Below are 12,338 nucleotides of genomic sequence, written 5' to 3'. Positions count from 1 at the left end.
TTCCTTAAAGACTCCTCCAAGTTTAAGAGAAAAAAAATAATTGATTTACAATGTTGTGTTAGTTTCAGGTGTACAGCAAAGTGATTCAGTTATACATGTGCATATATTCATTCTTTTTTAGATTCTTTTCTCCAATAAAATTTTAAAAAATAAAATAAAGGGTTAAAAAAACTAATTGAGAGGTTGGAGCCATGATACTAACACCCTACTTAGACAGTGTGAGAGAGGGAAAGTTAGCACCTAACGTCCTCCCACTCCCTCCCTCAGCTCTCCATTTCCATTACACTCTTTTCACTTCCTCCCATTCTGTTCCTTAGACTTACAGCCCACCCATGCTAAGGTTTTCTCTATTTGAGTAGAAGAAGGGCTCTCCAAATGACCTATCACCATGCCTTCCAAAGGGTGCTTTTGACTAATCTTTTTCATCATCAAGTAGGTTTTCCCATGAACGGCTCATATGTGTTATATGAAGAGATGAGAATGGCTACCTGCCTTATCGTTACAGAGTGATGTAATTGAGTGTAAAAGTCTTCAGTCACACGACCTTTCCCTTGGAACTCTGTAAATATTTCCTCTCCATGTTCTCAAGTTCTGCTTGCTTCTGCTGCAAATCAAGTCTGAGACGAACATGACTTTTTCCCTGGGGCAGAAATGAATTGCTCCCAATACCCATTTTCCTCATCTTCCTTTCAGTAATAACAGGCCTTCCCCAAATCTGAGTTCTAAGAGGGTACACGGCCACCCAGCTGGAGACGTTTTCCCAGGCTCCTTTGCATCCAGGCTTGTCTACGTGATTATGTTTAGGTCAATGGAGCACGAGAAGTGACCTGTGCCTCCACAGGTAGGCCAATTACCCTTCTGAGTGATCTTTTTACAATCTTTTTACAACCTTTAGATCTCTGATTTTCTCTGATGAATTTCTTCATCCTTTTTCTCAGCATATACTGTGATTTTCCTCATGCCTTCTCTCTCTGTTAGTAATTTAGTTTTCAGTGGATTCTACTTTGTTCCTTTATTAACTTTTCCTCTAATGATGTAGTTTGTGTCCTCAATGTTTTCCTTAGCTCTGTAATTGCCCTTTTTATTTCATTCTGTAGTTTCATCATCTTGTCTTTGAGCTCTCAGTTGATTAGTTTTCAATAAACTTTATTTTGAATGAATAACTAAATGAATCCTCCTACTGCCTCTTCAGCCCAAGAGCCAACTCCAACCCGGAAATTATCTTGGGGGATGGGTAGAATAAGCCATTTATCACTGAGTGAGACAGAATAATATTACTTATGTGCCATGCCTTCCACCTTCCTGATCCTACCTATCCTTCAAGGCACAGCTCAAAGCCCACCTGCTCCAGACTCTTCCAGCCCACACAGGTTGCTCCCTCTCCAGCCCCCAAAGGGCTTCTCTGAACTAAAGGATACACAGGTAATGCCTGGGCTACTTAATGAACTTGGACCTTTTGAGAAAGGGGATGAATCTTCTCCTTCTCCCTTGTTACACCTGGTTGGGCAATAAAGGTTTTCTTTGAAGAGTTCTGGGCTACTGATTCTCTGAATGAAAAGGGGATGAAAACTAGAACCGAGACTCAGAAGAGGTCTTCGACATCAGACTCACTAGTGAGAACACCATAAGGCAGGTGGAGGAAGAGAATTCAGCAAGGGTGTGATTTTTGAAAGATTAATGGAGACGTAAGGATCACCTCAGTCTTCAAGGCAGACCTTCTCGGGCCCTGCAGGCACCGCTGTGAGGGTTGAGCAGGCCTACATTCAAGTTCAAGCACCTCAACTCACTCGCTGTCTGACTTTGAACAAGTCACCAAACCTCCTTCAGCCTTTGTTTCCTCACCTATTAAACAGAAATGATAATAGTGTATGCCACCAGAGAGAGGTTAAGAAAATTATATTTGATGATGGGTATAACTGTTCCAGCTTCATCTCCCAGCACTTCCTGCCTTATGTGTTCCCCTCTGGGAACATTAACCTGCTAGTGGCTCCCCCGCACATGCCATTCTCTACCCCACACCTTCACTCCTGCACTCCCTTTTCTCCTTCAAATGCTCTTTTCCCAGAGGCTAGCAGCTACTACACTCTACAACCCAGCTTAGGTAGGTCATAGGTCCTCCAGAAAGCTTACCCAAACTCACTGTACGATCTTCTCAACCTCTGTATACATCCAAATCATAATATTTATCACAGTATATTGTTATTAATATCTGCATGCCCACCTCCAACTAAGCTCTTAAAGGAAGAGAACTGGGGGGCAATTTGGGTCTATGTTCTAAAACTGAGCATTGTGCGTGGGCTACGGCAGGCACCTAGCGTTACTTGAACGAGTGGACAAAGCAAGGACTCTGAGAAAACAGGAAGAGGAGGACACAGAAAGTTTGTCTGCCACTAACTTCTGAGGCCCCGCCAGTTACACTGAACGCGTGTGTGCATATCTACAATGTGTGTTCTTAGGGTAAATACTCCCAATGCCTAGCATAATGCCTAGCACACAATAAATATTGACTGAACAAAATAATGTTGAGTAAACTTTACAAGAGAAGAAATTGTTCAAGAGCCTCCAAGCACAGCTGCAGATAAGCCCTTAACAATGCCAATATTGAGCTCCATTTACCACCTAAAGGCATCGAAGGTAGCCAAGCAATGGTACCCATTCATCTGCAGCCATGCTCGCTACTGGTGGGTGTGTTTATTCCGGTTATAAACAGATAATGAGTACAGGTGCTTTAAAAGGCAGGTGGGGAAAAAAAAAAAAAGGCAAACCAGGCTTGATGAAAATAACTCTTAAGAAAAAGGGGAAGAAGCAAATGTATGCTGAATCCGAATGTCAAGCTATTCACACATGGCTGTCCCATGAGTTCTTTCAGTCATCTGTTCTTAGAGGAATGGTAGAAAGCTTTCATCAGCCCCATAAGGACAAATTCAACCAAGCTCCCAGTGAAACTCAAGGATAAAGGGCGTCTCAGCCCCAAAGGACTGGGAATGATTAGCAGTGGAAAAACCTGTAACATGATGTAGGGAATGAGCTACACCCAGTGTCAGCATCACTACTTAACAGCAGGGAATCTTGGGGTAGTTCCCTAGCCCTCTCTGAAGCTCAGCTTTCTCATCTGCAAAATGGAGCTGATGATACCAAGACCCCAAGGCTATGAGGACTGGATAAGGGAACAAACAGGGCCTTATCAGGGTCAGGAGCACAGCAAAAGCCTAGAAGATGGTAAACTTGCCACGTTTCCTCACTAAGACTTGGCTAAGACTTAAGTCCAAGAGGTTCTTCCTCATCCACAGGAAAGAAAGAGACAAGCATTTCAACTCCAGCTCAGAGGACCTTTGAGAGGTTGCAAAGGGTAGAGTGTTCCTAAAATTAAAGCTGAATGACGTCTCAGTCCTGTGCTAGGGAAACCAGGAGATGGATGCAAATTTAGAAAGACTGTAATAAAAAAAATAAAAATAAAATTACAATCATCCTCCTGGGACATGTAGTTCTTTTCTGGTTGCCAGATTTCCTGGTCATCTAAAGTGTATGTGATATATTTATTTCTGTGGAAATAATTTACGAATATAAAATCAAGTTGAGCTGAAGCCAAGGACAAAACAGGAGGAGGGTTGCCAAGATCCAGGGGAAACAATGGTCTAAGTCTCCTTCGAAGGCTTCCATTTTACTCCACCTTTTTAGAGCAGGGGACAAAAGCTCCACTCACGTTGTCTGTAACTTGTCCCACCCCCTCAGTCCGATTTTCCCTCTCTCCCACAGTCATAGACTCTCAGAGTTGGAAAGGGCCTTACCAGGCATTTAGGTCAACCTCTCTGAAAAGCAAGAATCCTCTGATGGCAAACAAGTTGACTTGAGACTTCTGCTCAGATACTCCCATGGCAGGGAGTTCACTGTCTTGTGACCTAGTTTGTTCCCTGGTTGGGCAGTTCTGCTGAGTAAGTTCTTCCTTATCTGCCATTCTGCAACTCTGTACTGGTTTTCCTCCCCCCCAGCAGCAACACAGTATAACTCTAATCATTCTTCCACATGAAGAAACTGCCTCTTATTTTATCCCCTGCAGGCTAGAACACTCCAGTTTCCACATGTATTCTACCGCCAATATGGTGTCCTAAACCTCTGTCTTCCAAGTAAGCCCAATTCTGGGTGTGCTTCATTTTATCATGATCTGTACAGGACCCAGCGAAACACGAGTTTCCAGATGGGTCTGAACAAGGTAGAGTAGAACAGGCACATTCTTTCCTCCAGAGCCTGAGATCAATTCCTCCTCTTCTTCGCTTCTCTCTCCTCCCTCCCATCACTCAAGTTCCAGTCCTCCCACCAGATGCCACCGACCCTGGGAAGAGAAACAAATGCGGAAGAGCCAGGGATGGTGGAATGAGGAGGAGAAGGTGATGACGCAGTTCAGTTTCTTGCGCTGGCAGCCTAGGGCACCCAATCAGGCAGGCCAACTCCAAAAATAACCTTCCATCCCAACAGCTGGCTCTTCGTGGCTTCCCGGGAGCCCTTCATTTCAGCTTTCCAGGGCATGGTTCTCAGTGTTCCTGCACCCATTTTCTCGCCACCCTTTCCAGAGTTTGATGGACTGACTTCATTTAACCATGACATTTACGACCAGCGTTCCATATGTCCAAGGTCTAAATACACTTAGAAATATATTTTTATGGAAACAGATTGATATCCACCAACAAAAGACTGGTTAAATAAACACATCCATGATGTAGGTTGTGATGCAGCTATGAGAAAATAATCTGTATATACTGATATGGAAAGACGTCCAATACCTATAGTAAAGTGAAAAGGGCAAGTCTGTAAAGTTGCAGTTACAATGTAATCCATTTACTGAGTTTTTTAAATGTATCTGCATATAACCATGAATACATACATAGGTACATCCAAAGGAGGCTGAAGGACCCACAACAAACTGCAAACAGTAGTCACTCTGCCAAGAAGTGGGATTGGGGGAAATGACAAAAGGGAAGGTGGTTAATTTTTTATCCTATTTGAACATTCTAAAAGAAAACATTACACTTATTATTTGTGTGAAGAAGCCCCTAACTTTTTGTATAGTTTCCCCTTTTTATACTTGTTCCCCATTTGATGATCTCAAAGCTGGAAGGGGCCTAGAGAGCTGCGAGTCGAATCCCTGTGGTGGCGTGCGTCCTGCCCAAGGCCACACAGCTAGCTCGAGACAGCCGGAGGAGACCACAAGTCACAGTGCAGGCCCGGAGATAATGGGAGCCCCAGTGTATTAAAGAGAGGACTTTAATTTAATTGCTAAATCAAATCAATTTTCTCCTTTTAGTTGAGTCAAAAATTCCTACTTGGGAGCAACAGTGAGTTAGGAGAGACCAAGACAACAAACTTGGAGGAGAGAGGGGAGCCTGGTGTCTTCTCATGGAGGAAAAGAGGCATCAGAGAAGATCTGTTTCTCAGGCATAGCTGGCAGGGCCCTACCTTTTCTGGGCTTCCTTGCCCTCATCCATAAATCAGAGGGAAGGGGTTGAGTGAAAGGAGATTCGCAAGCATGGGGTGCCAGCTACTCATCTGAGCGCAGACCTCATCTTCAGAACGAGACAGGCAGCAACTCTACTTGAAGGTACCCTACTACCACCAGCCCGTCAGTCTCTGACCTTCATTCCATACGGAAACTCTGCTTCTGGAGAGGGAAGGCTGGGTTCAAGTCTGATGCAGGGCCAACTAATGCTGAGTTGCTTGGGCTGTCACATGGATTATTTCATTCACTACTCACCAAATTTTTTATAAATGTGTTTAAAGAAATTCAGAAGTCACTTGCCAAAAGCATACAGCTGGTAAAGGGTGGGGCCTTTATGCAAAATCAGGCCTTCTGAGTCTAAATTCAGTGCTCCTTTTATCGCATCTCTTTGTGACACGGGACACAGCAGGAAAATTCACTTGAGCAGTAAAACTACTTAAGTCTTACTGGCTCTTTCTATCTCTCTCTCTCTCTCTTTCACACACAAACACAGACACACACAGACACAGACACACACACACACACACACACACACACACACACACACACACGGTTCCATAGGTAACATTGACAGCAGACACGGGCTCCAAGAGCAGCACGACCCATTGCCTCAAATATGCAACTCAGTGAAATATTTATGGCTAAGCTGAAAAGATGTCTGGGATGTACTTCAAAGTCATGTGGGGTAGAGTGTGGGGTTATAGACCAGCCATGAGTTTTGATAATTGTTGAAGGTAAATGATTATAAATGGGGGGAAGAAGGTAATGACACCATTCTTTTTACTTTCGTGTGTTTGAAATTTTCCATAAGAAGACTTTTGTAATGCAGCATGTAAGTGATCATTTCTCTCTCAATTTGTCACCTAGTAGGAGGTACCACTTTAATTAACTTTCTGCCTGCTATCATGGTAAGAAAAAATATTAAGACCAAAAGTTTCTGCAGCTTGTGAAAATCCCAATTATAACACTAATAGCTATCACTTACGGAGGACTTCCTATAAACCTGGCACTGTACTGGACCCTTTAACTATGATTTTGTTTAATCCTTACAATGGTCCAGTGAGGTAAGGGCTGTTATGCCCATTTTACAGAGAAGGAAATTGAAGCTCGTCTATATTGGTGGTAATTGGTGAACAAGAATTCAAATCCTGAATTACTTATGCTCTTAATTCCTACTGTTCCCACAATCCTATTGGAATTATCTGGAATATGGACAGAGATTTATTCACAAACATTAGTCATGGTGTCAATTACAGCAGAGAAGAATCAGAAGTAGTTTGACAGGCCCACAGTGGCCCTCATCCAGGAAGCCTTCCCCACTGCTCCGGTCTGGGGTGGTTGCCCCTCCTCTGCATTCCCAGGGTACCCTGAACTAGTCTCTTGTTACCGCATCTCCTCCATTGGACCATGAGCTCTTCTTATACAGTTTTGGTTTAGAGTGGGCCCTCAAAGATGGGAGGAATGAATTAATAAAGGACCTTGGAGTTGCTTATTTTAACACATACAGAAACTGAAAACCTGAGTGTTAAAATAAATTGTCACAAGGGCAGGACTAGAACCCAAGGCCACAGGCAGGGCCCTTCTCTTTCCATTAGACTTTAGGCTCTTCTAACATGAAAGATATATATATATATTTTTAAATGGTATCTGGATGCTTGAGGCATGGTTGGGAAAGGGGAAAGAAGACGGAGACTCCTTCCTCTATAGGCCTTCACTGAAATGCTCACTAGAGTGATCAGATCCCATGGGACCATGGGACCTTGGAGATGCTGATATGGTGATGAATGAAAAGGTGCAGCTTTAATGAGGATATAAACTGTGACATGGGTATATGAAAAGGTTAAATAAGAAAGTCAAGAGTTACTGTACTTGCAGTATGTTCTCTACCATGTAGAAAAAACAAATCCACTAAAAAAAAAAAAAAAAAGACGAGGGAAAATTGCCAATTGTTAAAAATGGTTGCCTTTGAATAATGGAAATTTTTACTGTTTCTCTATACTTTTTTGTACTTTCCAAACTGTCCTCAATGGGCATGCTGTATTTTTATAATCATAATGACCAACAAAATTTAAATCACCAAGTTGATTCTAAAGGCTAACCTGACCCTTCTAGTAATGACTTAGAAAGTCACTCCAGTATTTTAATGTGATGATACCACATTGCTTACTATGTTACTGTAACATATACAACTATAAAAAGTACATCTATCCAAGTCAGCATATATGCAGTATACCTGCAGACAAGCAAGAAAAAAGGTATTTTTTTCCCCAATTCAGTTCTTACTGAATAAGTCACTGATACCAAGTCTAAGCAAATTCTCAGGACTCTAATGTTCCAGAATATTACTGCAAATTTCATTAATCAATTACTCCTGTCACTTTTTAATGCAACCACATCTTCACACTTATAGAGATCCACATTCTCTTTGAAGCCTTCCCTCTTCCACTCTCTCGTTGACCACCTGCTCTCGGTTTAACTTATGAAGAAAAGGGACGACCCCGCCACCACAGAGATCAATTTTGAGATAAATTAGATCTATTTTCCGTAGGCTATTTCTATCTTCTTTTTATTTTTTTTATATTTTTGAATTTTTGAATTTTATTTTTTTTTTATACAGCAGCTTCTTATTAGTTATCTATTGTATACACATCAGTGTATACGTGTCCATCCCAATCGCCCAATTCATCACACACCCCCTCTGCGGCTTTCCCCCCTTGGTGTCCATACGTTTGTTCTCCACATCTGTGTCTGAGGGCAACTTCTGAGGGGAGACCCAAATGTGTTCCAAGCAGGGGTGGGTGGGAAATGAGTGGATCTGGCTCTTTGTAACTCCAGGTCCAGTACAGGAACCATCCCCACACTGACCTGCCTCTGCTTGTCAGTAAATACGGAGTGAATGAATAGAAAGACTTTAGATTGCACTCACCTGGGTGTGAAAGTTCTGGGTTCGGTTTTTTTATTTGTTTTTTACTAGGTTTATTTACCTTAGAGTCACACACACTTCACAACCCCCCAAAGGCCCTTTTTACAGTCTGACAGACATTCACCCCAGTTACTGACTAGGTTGGGTCTCTCATTTAAGCACAGGGCTTACCCCATGGGGTTATTCTCCAACCGTCATTCTCTACCACTAAAAAGCTAGTGAGCACCCAACCCTGACAAGAGGTCTGAAAAGGTGTAAGCATCCGTCACGTGACTTAATACCCACCCCAGCCCCAGGAGATGCATACATGTTCTTCCCCTTACATTATACCGCGTAGAGATGCAACCGCCTGGTCCTCAAGGAACACAGGAGAGGAGGGTTGACCCAAACCTGATCCTCTGCCTCTAAGGGCCAAGCAGCTTCCACTGCACCCGAACAGCCTGTGCAGAGACTGGGCAGGAGGGACCTTCATTATACAAAGAAGGACACCGGAGCCCAAGAAATTAAGTAGCATGAAGAGCTAAGTGGGGTCTCTCTTCTGACTTCTTGCTGCCTTTCGTTTTACAATCATAGTTTAAAACAGCTCCCTACTGGGGAAGCACAAGGCAGAGGAAACCAGGGCAAGAGTAAAGTGAACCAGTTAGTACACACTAAAGAAAACCGATCCCCAGTGATAACTATCAATATAATACTCCTCACCATAGCTACCATTGGGATCCAGGGCTTTGTTTAACAACCAAAACCTATTTAAGTCCTTAAGGAATTCATCCTGTGACTTGAAGGGTGTTGTTGTAACCACCATCATAACTTTGACTGTACTCTGGGGTACCAACAAAAACTCATTTCATGCAACAGTTTCCCTTTCAGGCAGAAAGAGGCACTAAAAGCAGACATCTTGTTGTGTGTCCTTAGGCATGTAATCTCTCCTCTCTGAGCTTCAGTTTTTCCGTTTAGAAAAACTGGCCAGGTGATTTCCTAAGTTCCTTACAGGGTGAGAGTCCTGATGAGATCTCTAATCAAGTGCCAAGTGGAATTACCACAGAAATGAAACAGCCTGGAAACCCTAAGAAACAGGTGCAGTCAGGAGATAAGAGGGACAGGGTGAAACAGCACGTTAGCTTTGGTGAAACCCAGACTCAACATGTTTTCTTTGGTTTTCCAACTTTTCCTCTGCCAAATGCAAACATAAGTAGCTACTTCGTGGGACTCTCATTTTTAAACATTTAATTAAATACAATCAATGAAAACAATGCTTTGTTCTCCCACAAGTGACTCACGAGTAGCGTCCTAGGAGACACTTTCTTCCTGGAGTGCTTATGCCCAAACAAAGGCCTCCTGGCACAGGGATGACAGGCAAAACATCCAAGTCTCCACAGCTGGCCCGGCTCCAACTTTGAGGGGAAAGGGCAGCCAGAAGAGAAAACTAACTACGCTTATGAAAGGCTAGGAGAGTAAGGAATTACTAAATCTATCTTTTCTCAAATGGGTAAAGAACTCTTGAAAGGGATAATGGAAGGGTGCAGATTTCAATCTGAATTACTTTCTTTGTTTAACTCTATTCTGCCTAAGGCCACTGCCTTTTCAGCCAACCACAGAATCCCGGTTCTGCCTTTAGTTGACCGCATGGCAGCGTGCAGTGTGGGAGTTGGGAGACCGGGACTCAAGTCCTCTCTAGGTGGCCGATTTCACTCGGTTTAAACTTGGACAAGGAGCTGAACCCTCCCGGCCTCCGTTTCCCGGCCTGTAAAATAAGAGGGTTCACTGGATGCTCTCTAGACTCCCAAAAACCGGGGCGCAGAGCCGGAGGCCCTCCAGTCGCCCCCACTCGCCCGCCCCAGGGACAGGTTAATCTGCGTAGCTGGCCAAGGTGAAGCCGAAGCCCGACCGCTCCGCAAGCACAAGGGGGGCGGTGCCTAGGTTCCCGCGCACACCACCCACTCCCACAGCCTGACGGGCTTCCTTCTGCACCCACACCATCCCCTACCGAGCCAATGCACTCCCCCGCCCCCAACCACCTCACTGCTGCCTGAACAGGTCTGATGAACTAAAATCTGCAAAGCTGAGCTGAGCATACGTAGGCAAAGAAAAAGCAAAACAAACAAGAGGCCTCTCTTTCCGGACCTCGGAATTTCCCTCAAATAAACTCGGATAGAACTGAAAATAATAGCGTCCCCACCTAGAACAAGAGTGCTCGGCTGGCCTTGTTTGTACAAACACACAACAAGCCAAAAGGGGCCAGTGACACCGGGGCTGGCTAGACCTACAAAGGCAAAGCGCAAGCGAAACCCAAAACTGCGCTGGGGGCCGTTTAAATCGAACTGTTCTTTCTGCAGGCTAAGGAGGCACTCGCCGTCCCCAACAGAGGCAGTGCAGGGACAATGGTGCGCTGGGCACGGTCATTTTTTTAGAAGGGGGACCCACAGACCTTTAATTCAACCCCTGTCTCTAAGAAACCACCGTGAGGTGGAAGTGAGGGGTGGTCCGGGTCATCTCAACTCATGCACCACGGCCGGGGACACACTCCCGGCCTGGGGTAATCTTTTGTAGCTTCCTTCTCTTTTCGTGTTTCCCTTTTTAAGTCTGGCAATTTGGTCTGATACCCAAGTGGTACCTTTTAAACGGGTCTGTCGTCTTCCTCCAGCAAGTGACGCCCCCAGCGCCGCTCCCTCCCCGGCAGCTGAGACAATGGCCGGGTTGCTCAGGGCGGCTTCTAAGGGCTAGCGGCGTGCCACGCTCCCAGCACAGGGCGCACGTGCATTTGTTATGGTACCTGTGCCCCCATCCCCGCCGCGGGCCTCAGTTTCTCCGTCTGTAAATCCGGCAGGCGAGATGTGAAGGAATCTGGACTCTGCAAGGCATCCCCCTCCCATGCTGACGGTGCAGTGGAGAAAGCGGGGTTCCCCGCGGCCGCGCGCACGTGGGTTTGTTGTGGGTCCGCAGGCTAGTGGAGCCTGGGAGAAGCCAGGGCGGCCCCTCCGCCCGGATTAATCCACAGACACCCGCAGCCAAAGGGTGGCCGGTCAGCGCGGCCAAGGCGTCTGAGGGGTGCTGGACACCGATTCCCTGCGCCCTAGGCGCGCCCCGGACCCCGCCGCTCCGCTCCCATCCTGTGCCCCTTCGCTCCACTCCTCCCGGGGGGCTCGGGCCGCGCCGCCGCCCACCGCAGCCCTACTCACTCGCTGCGCTCTCGGCCGCCGAAGCTGCGGCAGCTCAGCCAGCTCCACGCCCCAGCCGGCAGGCAGCGTGTTCCCTTTGTTAGCGCGGGGCAGTGCCCCAGGCGTTTTCCCCAGCCCGGCCCTGCGCGGGACTCCCCTCCCCCGGATGCCTCCGGACTCCTCGCCGGGCGGCGGCCAGAGAGCCCGGGAGCTGGGAGCCCCAACGCAACAGTCCCTGAAGGAGGGTCTTTGGGGAGGAGCGGGGGGACAGGGGATGAGGGGTGGCGCGGACGCGGGAAGGAGGGAAGAAGAGTGCGGCGAAGGGGCGGGGGACACGAGCCGTCTCCGTTATGCAAATAGTCGGGAAGACGGGGTGGGTCCCCTCGCCACACCGCACCCCAAACCGGCCCAGCCCTCCGGAGGTCGCTAGCGAGCAGGCCTCGGGATTAGGGGTGCCTGGTTAGGTGGTGCACTTAGCCCCCGAGTGATGCTAGGATCCGGCTTCCCCGCCCGCGCCCCCCCCCGAGGGCGGGCCGAGGGCCGAGGGGGAGGGACAACGCGGAAGGGCAAGGTTCCCAAATCCTGGCTCTACCCTAGCCTCACAGGTGGCGGAGGTTTGAATCCAGCACTCTCCTAGCAAGCAGGGACTATAAATCCTGCCTCTGCTACCGACTGTCTGCATGACCCTGAGCAAGTCCCTTAACGTCTCTGAAGCCTCGAATTCTTCTTACGTAGAATATGAAACAACAAAATCTATTTCACAGAGTGT

At 46.5% G+C, this 12,338-nt stretch overlaps 1 protein-coding gene across 2 annotated transcripts in view; it reads right to left on the bottom strand.

Annotated features, from left to right (window-relative positions):
- ST6GAL1 (ST6 beta-galactoside alpha-2,6-sialyltransferase 1) overlaps positions 1–11,560 on the bottom strand; it is a 135,077-nt gene extending 123,517 nt beyond the window's left edge. Inside the window, exon 1 of one of the 2 annotated variants that reach the window (XM_060150255.1) lies at positions 11,026–11,560. The gene's annotated coding sequence lies outside the window, so the exon portion shown is untranslated. The remainder of the gene's footprint in view (positions 1–11,025) is intronic. The other variant, XM_060150256.1, reaches the window with a different exon arrangement.
- Positions 11,561–12,338: the final 778 nt, after the last annotated feature.

This window comes from Lagenorhynchus albirostris, chromosome 5 (assembly GCF_949774975.1).
Source record: "Lagenorhynchus albirostris chromosome 5, mLagAlb1.1, whole genome shotgun sequence".
NCBI lineage: Eukaryota > Metazoa > Chordata > Mammalia > Artiodactyla > Delphinidae > Lagenorhynchus > Lagenorhynchus albirostris.
The sequence above is the reverse complement of the archived record's forward strand: the minus strand, read 5'-3'. Positions and strand labels throughout refer to the sequence as shown.